The sequence below is a fragment of the Ornithodoros turicata genome, chromosome 2, assembly GCF_037126465.1.
Source record: "Ornithodoros turicata isolate Travis chromosome 2, ASM3712646v1, whole genome shotgun sequence".
In the NCBI taxonomy this organism is placed as follows: Eukaryota; Metazoa; Arthropoda; class Arachnida; order Ixodida; family Argasidae; genus Ornithodoros; species Ornithodoros turicata.
The window spans coordinates 133,014,954-133,029,595 of NC_088202.1; the positions used below are offsets into that span (position 1 = coordinate 133,014,954).

At 44.3% G+C, this 14,642-nt stretch overlaps 1 long non-coding RNA gene across 1 annotated transcript; it reads left to right on the forward strand.

The window, feature by feature from the left end:
• The first annotated feature begins 656 nt into the window (after positions 1-656).
• Positions 657-13,257, forward strand: LOC135384071 (uncharacterized). The gene is made up of 4 exons (XR_010420229.1): positions 657-791; positions 11,985-12,076; positions 12,502-12,660; positions 12,984-13,257. It is a non-coding gene; the product is annotated as an uncharacterized LOC135384071 (long non-coding RNA).
• Positions 13,258-14,642: the final 1,385 nt, after the last annotated feature.

The window sequence follows — 14,642 nt, forward strand, 5'->3', positions numbered from 1 at the left end:
GCCATCAGCCCAAGTACCAATTTGCACCGCAATCAAAATCGCATCTGTCATGAAATCTACTCAAACAGAAGGATTGTATTGTTGGCAGGGATGGCATCTTGCGAGCATAGATGACAGAGGAACACGGACAGAACACACCTGTTCTCCCCCTCGCGGGACAATTATATATTGGTTTAAGTCTGTCCCAGATACGCATACCAGGAGATAACGTCCTGGGGATAACGTCCTGGGGGAAGTGTCCTGGGGGGAGTGTCCAGGCGGACGTGGCTGAGAGTCTGAACTTGAAATATGATATAGTTATCCTTGGTTATCGCGCGGGGGGGCCTCAGGTTTCCTTGTGTTTTGGTATCATGATGTCGCCACGATGTCATGACAGTGCATTTATGCAAAGCTTCCTAGATAGCAGAAGGCGTGCAGCCTACGTCACGCACGGAGGCGAATGACGTCAATGAAAGAGCGAACAAGAGAAGACCTCGAATGAGCTCGCAAAGCTCACGCACGGAGGCCTGCGTGAGCTTTGCGAGCTCATTCGAGGTCTTCTCTTGTTCGCTGTTTCATTGACGTCATAGCAACATCAACAATTGTGTAGCGGGCCGTGGACAATGACGAAGATGGCCACGCGCCTGAAGCACCTGCCTCAGTTCCACCGGCGCGGCCATGGAGATAGGCCACCGTCATCGCCTCTCCGTGGCATACCATCATCGCCGGTCGGGGCTCATGTAGAGGAACTCCACCTCCTCTACAGTTGTAACGTCTCCCTGTGCGACGTAGTGCGCAGGTCTATCCACGAGGTATTGCTTTATACCGGTTCTTTTGTGTGCAGTAGAACAAGTGTGCGTGTGCGTGTCAATGTTGTTCTGTACGTGTTCCTGATCCTCCTATACTCATAAAACTCATCATGAAAGACACACATTACTATCTGAGGTACGTCGAGTATTGTAAGGGACGTATGTAATAATACTGAGTTTTAGTAGACCGTACGCTTTCGACTTTGGGTATGCAAGGGGTAGCGTTGGTGGTCCTGCGCACGCGCAATACATAAACAGAGCTTTGCGCATTGCCCAGAACCACCGCGCTACCCCTTGAGTGCGCATAGGTGACAGCGTATGATGTACTAAAACTCAGTAACAATGCATGATACTGGGATGTTTGACGTAGCGCAAGAGCTACGTGTGTCACCTGATGACGTGGTACACGGAGCCGCATTACTTTTTTGTGCCTTAGAGCGTTATGGTGTGCGCACAGGCATATATTCTTTTGCGCGCATTGCGTGAGTAAGATATTTTACAGCATCCATGCGTCCATAAACATCTTATTTATACAAGACGGCTTAGCGTTGTCTTAACGAAGATTGTTCAAACTGTTGCTTGACAAAATTTGTCGAGCACTATACTTTACTTTTAGGCATCCTTGAACTTTTAGTTCTTCTTGGCTTCAAACTGTGGCCTTCTTGGCTGGATCGTAATTGAACGGTAGAATACTATTGTCAAATTCTTGTCCGAAGACGACGTGTTCAGGTGACTCTCGTGTATGGTGCACTACCCGTGTACTATCAGATGATCTGGTGATGTGATAAAGAAAAAAAAAGGAATATGTGAGTCAAATTATCTGGGTTCATAAGAACCTCACCTCGCGTACATAACCTAGGATGTTGCAGTATATTTCATTATGGCGTTGTGACGAGCACTTACTTGAAAGGGTCCATTTCCGCGCCACATGTCTCATGGATTCGTAGGACAAGTACTACAAACAGGACACACGGAAAGTCATGCGGAAGTAACATAATGTACTGTGGCTGTCATGTGCACCTGAAATGTTTAGTATCGGTGAAAGAACAATTAAGAGAGCGGAATGTTAGCCCAAAACAGGGAAAAGGGGCCGGAAAGAACAACGCGTTCTCAAAGCGTTCCTTTGACGTTGCTTTGAAACGACATCGCGTTCCTTTTCGTTCCCTTTTCCCCTGTCTATGGTTACCATTTCGTTACCATGTACCAGCTTGCCTGCGCACTAGCCCTTCTACCTTCAACAGTTAACAGTTGAAATTAAGTTAAATGATCCCTATAACTGCACGCTGAAAACGCATGTGGGCACATGTAATAGAATACGAGACACATGCTGTGGCATTGCGCGAAACACATAAGCTAGCATGGTACTCTGGAAGTTAATGTGAAAAAAAAAACAACAACAAAAAAGGGAAGAAATAAACAAACGGAGACAAACACGGGCCATTTCTTACGCGTCACACTGCTAGTTTGAGGCATGTTCCACTGCACGGGCATCTTCGACTTACTTGTGCAGCTTGGAGCACTTGTAATTCTACACTCGTAACTCTTCACTCTTCACTTGTCTAGCATCAGTGTGTCCGCTTGCTGCCACGATGGCGTGGGTTCGTTTGGTGTACGAGATAACTGAAGTCTACTGTATTCACGTTGTATCATACCGACATGACGGCTCTCTGGAAGGCCTACTGGTTTGATGCAACTGCACCAGAATCTGGAACAGCACGCTGTACCTTAACCCAAAGATGATGCGTCGGCTATAGTGACTCAGTCTAATCTCAATGCCATTACCTATGCATCGCAACAATGATAAAGTACAGGCACAGACACAAGAACTGATTTTGATGGCGACGCTTGAAGATTTTCAGAGAGAGAAAACAGATTTCGGAGAAAAGAAAAGAGATAACAAACGAGTTCGCCCAGTTGCCCTTCTGTCATATGCCTTAACCCTCCATACCTTAACCCTATACTGCAGCTGTTGCGAGTCGTATTACTACCAAAGGTGGCTCCCACCCATGGAGTTCATTGAGAGAATAACACACAAACACGTGCATGAAATCGGCACAACTTACTTACTGTGGAGAGTAATGTGCGACCGCGTACAGACACAGATGCGCAGCACGGTCGTCAATACGAGTCCAAATAGTAGAGAAGGAGAGAAACTCTGCCTGGCGCAGCAGCTGCAGGACGTTTACCGTGCATTCCCTTCCTGGTGTGCAGTTGGATAGTGAAATAAGGCTGGCATCCCACACGCTTCCTATCGTCATGATGTGTTTCGTGACAAGAGTGTGCTGCTGCGTAGTCACAGATGGCCGAGCTGCGACCTCGCTTCTTTTTAGTTACGTATTTATTTACTTACTACATAGCCAGGAGGTAAACTTAGCATCTTAACTTCCTTTGAAAAAAGGTTCAAGGGATTCAGTTTGATATCTGTGGTACCACACATCATACACACATTATACCGCATGGCAGTGTCGAGCAGAAAAGAAACAACCCAGGCAGCACTGGCTGTCAGGAAAAGAATGGGAACGCAATGGGGGCTTCGGCTTCTGAGCGGGCGATAGTGTCCGACTGGTTCCCAGTCGTGTGGGAACGGAGGAGGTAGAGGGCAAGCGGACATCGTCCCCCGACGTTGTTATGATCATTTTCCGGTCTGGTCTGGTCTTGGTCATGTGACCAAGAATATAGGATCGCTCCCCGATGCTGCTCTGATCACTTCCCGATAATCAGTCACATGGCCCGAGCGCGACAACGGATTTCTTTTCCCCGACTGCTAGCCGCTGACTGTAGCAATCACGTGACCCACAGCTTCGAATCTGGCCAATGATGTGGCTCGATCAACCATGCAGTCTTGTATGCATGGTTGGTGACCGCGTCGCCGTTGTTGTGAGTAACAAACGTGTCCTGCCGTGTCACCGAAACTTTCGAGGAATTCCGACATTTTTTAAGCGGTTCATCGCAGGTAAGTGTTATTTCTTGCTATGGTACTCCTCGCATTGATAAACGTTACTGGTAGATGCTTTTCAATATGAATGACATCGCTCTAGAAGGCTTCTCTCAAAACTTAGCACTGCAGCATCACATGGTTTCGATTTTAGTGCGCCATTATGCTTTTTGCGTTGCGTTTCGGATAACGGGTTACGTTTTGAAGATAATATGGTTCAGTAAACTGTGGAACCGCATGTATAGTGTATTTGACATGAGACGAAATGTAACCATTTCGCAGGTTGACTGGGTACTGCAGCTGTGCTGCTTGCCAACTCCTGCGTGCCTACAAAACTGGAAGCTGGACGTCTTCAGCTCAATGTAACTTTTCGTGGTTGTGCTAAATATTGAAGTTACAAAGAAAAACAAATTCGTTAGTGTATAAATTATTCCGAATTAATTCGCCCGCGCGATATGACGCATAATGCCAATTTATCGTGATTCAGAATGTCAAACTGGACATCTACCGGACTCACATCCACAGTGCGATATGGTACTCTGAGACCCAGCGGACGAGTCAAGTGCCAGGCTTCTATCGTCCCTTCTGAACAGGATAAATGCAGCCGAATGTATGGTGCAGAGCACAATTACGCAATATTTTCAAAAATAGCGTAACCTATAGTGCATTTCCTGTCGTGTTTCAGCCCATTTCTCTTCCGCGCACCTTGCACCTCAATTTATGAGTCCCTCGATTTATGAACGATTTTTCGAGAAACGAAGGGTGTTCATAAATCAAGGGTTGATTCTACTTGGTTAACTTTCTCGCTAACTTCGAAGTAAGGTCAGTCGACGAAAACTGGTATTTACATAAATCCAATGAAAGATGAAAGTCACTGAAAAGGTTAGCCAGCTGTAGGACTCGAACCCACATCTTCTGGATTATCGGTATTCGGATTCGGTATCGGATTATCGGTAATCCAGAAGATGTGGGTTCGAGTCCTACAGCTGGCTAACCTTTTCAGTGACTTTCATCTTTCATCGTTAATTTCTTAGGCAACTTGAGGCCTTATACGTGATGGTCCCTTCCAGCCTCAGAACATCAGTTCTTACATAAATCCAAGATTAATGCACTCATTGATGCCTTTGTACCCTCCATTCTCATCAAGACACACTGTCATGCACCATGTACAATCATGAAATCCAACTGCTGGCCCGTAAAAAGAAACGTCTGTACAGGCTAGCTAAGTTATTGAAGTCTGCATCATCACTGCTAAATTGTCAAGAGTGCGCCTGGAAATACAAATTATTCGTGACTACTTCTAAGCACATGCTCTATAGCGAGGGCATCGTTAATCTTTTGAAGCACAATGCCTAAGCATTCTACCTAGTTATAAACCCTAAATCCCCACCGCTAAACATGTAACTGACAGTTCGCGACGGTAATTTTGTTAGTGATATTCAGTGTTCTCTTATTGTTCACCAACGAAGACAGTCCCCCCCCCCCTTTCCTGCGCCTTCCACATCTATCCTCAACACCATGTCACCGATAACAATATCTCCTGCTGGCATTGAAAAGATAATCTCTTCCATCAAGGTCGTCTCCTCTGACGGTTTCCAAGGGATAAACAGCAAAATTCTTAAAAACACAAAGGTTCACTCAAGCGGGTTTCTTGCTGCAATATTCCAACAATCACTTAATAGTTTAGTCCTGCTGGAAGACTGGCAAGTGATGACACTCATTCACCGTTGACCGATATAGACCAATCTCCATTACCAGCATCGCCTGTAAAATCATGGAGCACATCATTTATTTGCAGGTAGTCAACTTCCTAGAATCAAATGCTTTCTTTTCGCTCTGCCAACATGGCTTCCGTAAAACCTGCTCATGTGAAACACAAATGGCTCGCTTTTTCCACTGCCTCCACTCAAATATGGACGGTTCCACTCAAACCGATGCCGTGTTCCTGCACTTTGCTGAAGCCTTTGATTCTGTACCGCACGCTACATTAATGCTAAAACTCTCACAACTATAGGCCTTGACCAATATATACTCTTCTAGATACATCTGTTCTTGACTCACCGCCGTCAGTCCACTTTCGTGAACAATCATTTCTCGTCCTTCTGACATGTATCATCTGGTGTCCCACAGGGTACGCTCTTAGGTCCCCTCCACTTCTTTGTCTATGTCAACGACCTCCCTGATCGTGTCTCATCGAGTATACGCCTGTTCGCTGACGACTGTGTCATCTACAGATCAATTCGCTCATCACAGGATAAATATCTTCTACAACGTGACCTACAGGCTCTGGAAATTTGGTGTGACAAGTGGCTTCTTTCGTTCCACATATCGAAATGCTGTACCATCCCTTTTTCCCGCACTGCGGTAACCTTCACCCTATGGGGCTCCGCGATTCGTACAAATATTTTGGAGTCATTATTTCTTCTGACCTCACATGGAATGCTCACGTTTTTTATCAGCAATGCTTCTCCCCAAAGCATTACAATGTACTGAAAGTCGGGTGCGATGAGGGTGGACGGTATGTGTCTTATCAATGTTCTTCAGTTTCATGGGTCTGCTCAAGGCCTTCCACCTACCCGTCCACCCCCATTGCACTCGACTTTCAGTACCTTGTGCTGCTTGGGATCGTACCATTGGTTCCCTTCGCCGTAATTTGAAGCTTGCTTCCCCTGAAGTTCGCCATATCGCATACACCACTTTTGTTCGTCCAAATCTGGAATATGCCTAAGGAATATGGGATTCCCCGCAACAATACCTGACACCACATATAGAATCCATCCAGAACTCTGTGGTCCGGTTCATTGTTTCTGATTACTCTTATTTATCAAGTGTCACAAGCATGAAATCATCATTAGGTATTCCATCTCTGCAACATCGTAGGGTCATTGCGAGACTATGCTTATCCCACAGGTTCTGTGACAAGCCTTCTCTTAGTAGACGTTACATAACAGCGAAGTTTTTCCACGCGTTGACTATCCACACACAGTGGAAAGACAACTGTGTCGACGTCTCGTTTCATGAGCTCATTTTTTTCTGCAAACGGCCATTTCGTGGAATAGCCTCCCTCATCACATTGTCGTGCTTACTGACCCTCATCAATTTGGCATCGTAGTGTATAATCACTCATATGTTTCTGTTTAGCCGTGTACTTACAATTGAAGTTGTAATTATACTGCATTGTGCCTACCAGCCTCTGTGTGCCACCCCCCCCCCTCCCCCCATGTAACGCCCTGTGAGGGCCTTTGGGGTATGTAAATAAATAAATAAATAAATAAATCGTGCGGGTGATACATGATGGTGGTACATGTAAACATGATGTGATTCGGGAGGGAATAATCGGGCGGAATCAGGTTCAACACGGAAAAGTCAGACCTTAAATACAAAATATTGGGACTCTGCAACAAAATCACCACAAAGGTTGTGGCATACCCGTAACTATTGCGACGTTAGGAACATGTGCACGAAATACCTCGTTCCAAATCTGCGGATATTTTATTGCGAGCGCTGCACCTCCCTGAGGCGAAAGGGCACTGAAAGCGACACACTGCTGACATCATCCAACATCCGGCAAAGGAGAATGCTGGCTTCGTCGCAGACGACAATGGTTACTGACGTCACGGTATCCTCTTCCGGATGAACAGCCCTGGTATGGAGCTATCTGTTTTCTGCTCTTGCATTTCGGTTTTGGTTTGGTATTGTCGTCATTTACGAATTAATTACTGACGCAAAATGAATGCGAATGTTGTATTCAGTATCCAATGGGTGGTTCTTGTTCGTTGTGATGTTCACCTTTTTTTTTTTTTTTGAATTCTTGTGAAGTCTCCGTTTAACACTATAGAAGGCAGAGATGTCATCAATCAGCATTATAATCAATTGTATTGCTTTCTTGTGATTCGCATAGTGTAGGATTCCGCTGCCTTGCAAGTGTTACCTAAATATCTTAGAAGAATACGCGGACACTCGCTTCAAAGTGACGCACACAACAGCAGATTCCAAACAAAAACACTTACTATTCTTGAGAGCGAGCTCTTCGGACATGATTGTACTGCTGTTTGCTCCATGTAAAAGTGAAAATTGTTGTCTATGTTTAGGGTCGTGTGTTCTCGAGTAAAACACTATAAAGATTTGTGTCATCATCACTTAGGGTGAAAACCGAAAAAAGTGGAAAATCAACTCACAAAAGTTCCAATTATGCCACGAATACCGGCGCTAGACAATGTTAAGCATTGGACACTCAGGATAGCTGTCCCGCATCTGTCAATCCAAATGCGTTAATTGCTCGTTCTTTGTTTTTTTGTTGTTTTTTTCTACCCGAAAATGTTCTTTTCCTCCCGATAGCACCCGATTTTACCCTGTTTAACGGCTCCCGAAGTAACACCTGATATTTACACCCAATTTTCAAGAACAGAAAACCAGAAAACACAGGGCCTGATGTATTTTCGATGGGGAACGTGAAAATACAGTCTTTCTGTATCGACATAGAAACTCCGCGAGCGCATGTTACTTCTCCTGCAATAAACCGCGTCACTGTGAATGCATCTAGCCCCGCTACAGTTATTGCTGATCAAAACCAGACAAGTTCGCCGACAAGACACTAAACTTATCTCTACACTGGGCACAGCACCCTCTCTTTTGATCACTAGTTTTGGTGAAAGGTGTTTGAACGAAAATCCAACGCACCATATTTTGATGAGGTTGGTTGTCGCAAGGAGGCGTGGTTTCAGATCACGCCTCCTCTTCATCGTTTTTAGGATACAACACAGGCATCACTAAAGGGCATGCCATGAAGCATCACTTCAAGTAAATAGCAAAAAGTTGCTATAGTAAGTCGCAGTGAAAAGTAGTAAATCGTAGAATAAGTATAAGTAGGACAACATTTTGAGAACAAATAAGTGCAACACAGAATTGAATGAAAGCAGTTTCCTTTTGTGTCCATTTGCTTTATTTACAGACACAGCTCTCGCGGCACTTGCGAAGGAGGTGGCGGGTAGAAGATACGTGGCCAGAGTCAACCTGGTTGGCCATGGCCCGCAGCGTAAAAATAACGATGGCTTATGAAGTTATTTGCACGCACATACAGAGTGTGGAGCAAGAGCAGGCGCGCAGTCAAAAAATGAAAAAAAAAAAAAAAAGCCAGAACACTCGCGCATTCCCTGTTCACAAAAAAAAAAAGAAAAAGTTGGAGTTGGACGGACTAAAAATAATATGGAGAGGTTGAACTTGTCACCTGAGAAGTTCTGCTACTCCGAGAAAACAAAACAAAAAGAGAGAGAGATGACTAGGCTAGGCTGTACGGCGCACTGTTCACGGGCACAAGGAAAAAGTAATCGTGTTCGTTCCATTGATAGACCCACGGAAATGCGTAGCATCAAAACTTGAAATCTCTTTGGGAGCTCCCCTTCACAACGCTACACAGCCGTTCAACGACCCTTCACAAACGCTACACAACGCTTCACACGACACTATACAACGCTAACGCAAGACAGCATTCGCAGCCAAACGAGCCTTTCGGACTTACTCCGGTTCAGCTTTGCCGTCTTCTTTCGCAGCCTTCTTTCGTCGCGCAGCCTTCTTTCGTCGCCGCACCTCCGCACAGCTTTCATAATCCATGGCGCGCCCACGCAGACACGTCTGAACCTATCGACCACCACAACTGCACTGTTGAGTGCCGACGCCTGACGCTGTGGCTACAGACAGACCACGGTGCTCTTCTTGTGTAGCGAGGATCATAATGCTAACGCATTGATAAAGACCCCAGTCATATGCAGTAGATATCTTCACGGGCTGAGGACGATGTAATCAGCTGAAGTATGAGAGAAGTAGTCGAAATAACAATTCAGCTTGTGCGCGATTTCGTCACGCTTCTGAAAGCCATGTAAATAACAGTTGTGAGATTTGAGGCTGTTTTGATACTGCTACTAATTTGAAGAAAGCCCAAGAGGCGCGGTGCAAATGAATGAAGTTGGACCTTGCTGTTCCGACGTCACAGAGCTTTTAGGTAGCAAATTGCAGACTGATGTTTATATTAGGGTCATTCTACGCCGAATGATGCAAAGGTCATACACCCCCTCCCCCCGTCAGTTCTTTATAAAGAAAACAAAATAAACATACTTCGGTCTACCAATAGGCATTTGCCGAAGTTTACCTAAAAGATATCGAACCTCTCTGCAGTTACGACGCCTGCAAATTTATGCATTTGGGCAAGTCCGCCCTCTCGGCTTCTTCCTTCGTAATATGGTTTGCATCTTTTATGTAAATTTTCACCCCTGGAAACTGAAGAGCAGAATATTTTTCGCCAACTTTTTGGCAAGTGGTTATTGGTAGGACGGATTATCTATGGTATAGTTTTTTTTTTTTTTTTTTTTTAAGAAGTGAGGTGTGTCGAGCACATACCTGCCAACTCTCCCGGGTTTCATTCAGTCTCCAGATTGTACGGACGCGCCCTCTAATATCCCGTAAAATTGGGGAACTGGACTTTTCTTCTCCAATTTTCCTTTAAGAGCTGCGCGAACGTATTCCTGATGAATTAGACAGCCCGTAACACCCCAGACAGAACAAATTGATCCCACGGAGGTCCTACGGGTGTCTTAAACGGGATCTCACGACATCCTGCGGAACGGGTCTAGCGGGACAAAAGACGTCCCACGGACACCGTTTTGTCAGCTCCTCGAACATCCCGGTTACTTCCCACGGCGGTCCCATTTGAAAATGCGGGATGCGTGACGGACGACGGATGGAAGTACTCTTTCATGTTGAAATTTAAATGTTTTGTTGATTTTTAACCATTATATTAATTAAAATATAGAAATCACTATAAAGGACAAAGTGATTTATTTTTACGCATGATACACATACAGTAAGGCATTTGTGTTGTAATGACGCTTACACCCCGCAGCAGTACCGTCCATCAGAACATGTGTTGCAATATACACGCGAAAAATTGTTGAAAAGTTATGTCCAGTCTCATGCGGCACACAAAATGAATTTGTCCAATATCTGTACAGCACAGAGAAGTAATGTTATGAATATTGCCGAAACTAAGCCTGAAACGTTTCAGGGAAATGTGTCGTGCAATGACAACACGACAGAGTGGTCGGTGGCGTAAGTCGAGAGGTCTGCCTTTGAGTGTCGCGGCATGTTCCTGGGCAGAGTTCACAAGTAATAGGTAATTAGTAATTAGTAATTAGACAGGTAACAGAACAACGTACAGCAGCAGAACTATATTCCCAGGGCACGTATGTCACATATTTTTGCGGTCCCACACACAGACATATGCGTAGAATGTTCAGTAAAGAAGAAAATTATAATCAACTGCAAATACTACCTCAACGTATCCCAAATAGAACCTGGGCAAAGTATAATGTGAGCTGACTCAGAACGAATGAAAACATTGTGGCACTTCCAAATGATATCTTGATATTATGCTAGATCATGAACATGCTCTTGGATCTCTTGGAATGAAACAAAAACAGTTTGTGGAAAATGAAGTGCTTAATGTATACTAAACCCTAAGCATCAATTCCCTAAATACACCCAAAATTATCAGAGCGAAAGTATGTTCTAAAGTCGCCAGAAGTAAATAATTTACGAGCGATTCGAAGGATGTTTGGATGGGGCAAAACGATTGGAGTAATCAACATGCAACGCAAATCTCTTAATTGTAATAGTAATTGTCTAGCCCTTGATAAGCGCCTGTACCATTATTGTCTTGTCGCAATGCTGCGCGAACGTAAAGTGCATACGCTGGTCACTTCGGCAGCGTTTTAACAGCTTTACTTAAAATAAAGTTTTGTCAAAATGTGCTTCATGTGTGAGCTACCGCATGTCACCTTGGCATGCACAGCACACATTCCTGAAACAGTGCACACATACAGAAAGGCTTTTAGATGTGGTCTAAGTAAAGGCTAATGAAGGTATAATCCTAGACATTATGGCTAATTAAGGGCTAGTACAGGGCTAGAAGCCGCCTCAGTCTGGTATATAAAAGGGCTAAAGTTGGGCTAGGGCAAGACGTTGGATGTCTAAGTTGAGACGTCTAAGTGGCGTAACCTTAGCTATGCTAGAAAAAGGCTAGATGAACTCCCCTAGACATTAAGGGTATTGGGAGACATCTACTAGACCTGTCAGTCATCCAAAGTTAGACGTCGATTAGACATTTATTATCCCACCTTTGGCTACATGGGTTAGTCTAGGCATTAATGTCAACAACGCAGTAAAGTGTTCACTATCATGAAATGACACAACGAGCCTCTTTTCCATAGTTCCACGCTACGACGAGGGATGCCAGCCTGCCAGGCGTTCGTTGGTTTAGAAGAGGGGTAATGCCACGATATTTCACAGTCTATCCCTGCCCGTGAGTGTTATAGCGACACCGTACTGCTTGTTCTATCCATATTTGCGATGTGCCACAATGCTTTGATTTATTATGATATTATTATGATATAATTGATTATAATGATTATATATAATGATATGATTATTATGATATGATATTTGATGCTGCACAACCAAGCCAAAGAAGATGTCAATGAGAAGGTCAGTTTCTCTCACTTTTCCCCATAAACAGTATCGTGGAGAGAGCATTATTTCTTTTGATGAGGAAATAACGAAAATACTCTGACAGCATTTTTTTTTTTTTTTTCTGTGAGCAGAGGGTTGCGAAGGTCTTCTCGTATTCCAATTTATTGCGTCTTTTTTGTGTGACAATGCCAAGTGCTAGTCGCTTCTTTTTTATGTTTTTTTGTGTAACTTTTGTTCTCTAACCTATGTTTACCATAGTCAGCACACCTGAAGTGGCCACTGAACGATGCCCATCAACTGCGGTGCAGCCCAGAAACGCGAGCAGCGCCGACGCCATTGACAAACACCCAACGTCGTGGCGAATGCCTGACACCAGTAGTGGTGGAAATCGGAAATGTGGACACCAGCAGGACAATGGTGTGTATGCATGCGTGTAGACCATGTAGATTGTGGAATATATGTCGTCTAAAGTTAAGAACCCCTGTATAAAGGTACGCCGGAAGCCCCAGAACATGAATGGTTCAAAACAAGCGGTTTCCCATGTCTATGAAACAAATTGCAACACTCTAAAATAACAAAACTCTTGAAAGAAAGGGAGAGAGGCAAAACGGGTACTTTGTGTTCGAGCGCCCTCTATCGTGTGATTATCTGACTTAACCTAGTTATATAACAGATATCAAGATGCATCGCACTAAGGAATCGGCGCCGTCTTATGCCATTCTTTTTCTCTGCACTTCTAGACGGATATATCCTTCCCTCTGGTAACACCAGGACCTAAAATTTTCTTCGGGTCTACCGGCAAGCGCGTTTATGGAGAGGAAGAAAACGAAGTTTTAACTCTAGAGCCGGACCTTTAATTTTGTTCCTGACCGTTAAACGACTGTGGTGCACGGCCGACTTTGGTCAGCTCCTGGGCCTTCGACAGGCCATGTTTGCAAAAGACGACAGCAGTGCCAAATGATTTATGAGTAGCAAGCTGAATAATTTTGTATCAAAAATTGACTACATATGTAAACGGAGTATATGTACCAATCCTCTAGCTCTAACTTTTCTTCAATAAAGCGTGATGTGTCTGAAAAGCGTGGAATCTGAATTGTATCACACACAACACAAGCATATTTTTGGCCGGTTCGTTTATGGCAGCAGTCTGCAGTCATGACCTAAGTTTTAAAGCTTGCGGGAACACGCAGGCTAGCAAATCTCCGTTTAGTAGGCAACGGGATATATTGAAAAGAGCAAGAAGGCTTTCGCTGAACAACACAGCTGCTAAGAGGTGAAGCACACTAAAAGGGACATTATTTGTCCCCCATAAAGGCGCGATATGCAAACTCGCACAACAAGGGTGACCACTGATCTCTATATATAAAGGCTGGATCGCGCATAGGAGATGGGCTCGTGGGAGAGAGGTGCGGCAACCGGCCGCCATGTTGGAGGGCCCACTGGCGCCCGCTGCTCTCATAGGAAACAATGGGAAGCGATTTCATTCGGAGTATTTATTGCGCCTTAAACGCTCCTTATTGCTGATTATCACTCATGTTTCTTAGGAATCAGTGTGCTGATGTATTCCAAACGTGCTTCAGCCGTGTTTCTGTAGTTTTTAATGGTAATTGCCTTCTTTTTCTTCTGCGCTGCCTGTATTCTGAATAGGGGGTCGTAAGTGCCGTACAGGTGGAGCATACGCATGAAGGCGAATTCGGTGAATGTCAACCTATAAAATTTATTCTTTTTGCTCAAGAAGGTTTCACACTGTTTGTTATTAAACGAAATACAGAAGCCGACACTGAAGATTTTTGTTTAAGTTTAATTTGTACAAGCTTTCGCTTTAAGAACCGGTTTAAGTTTAAGGTTTAAACCGGCTTAAGGCTTAAACCGGTTTAACCGGTTTAAGAACCGTTTAAGAACCGGTTCTTAAACGGTTAGAGGTCACCTATCCGTCTGCCCAGCTATTCATTGTACACAGACATGTGGCACCATATCTCCTTTCCTCTTCCCTTTCTTTGTACAGCAGTGTGTTTAGTCGTGTATATGTCTATACTATATATACTTATGTGTGTCATCACTTCACTTTGTACCTGAGGAAGCGTGGACCTCCACGCGAAAGCTTGTACAAATTAAACTTAAACAAAAATCTTCAGTGTCGGCTTCTGTATTTTGTTTACGTGATCTACAGGACTTGACTCCCCTCTTCGTATACGCAACTGTTTGTTATTGTAAGGTACTTCCGTTTTTGTTTTCATTTATTGTTCGGTTTTCGTGTGGTGTTCCGCGGTTCTCCCTCGTTATTGTATGGTTTGGTGCTGTATGGTTCTCGTTTGACTTTTTGCATTATCGTATTATGTTCTACGAGTGTCTCTCTGTGTGTTCTACAATAAGACGTCGACCCTTATTGTGAAGGGGCT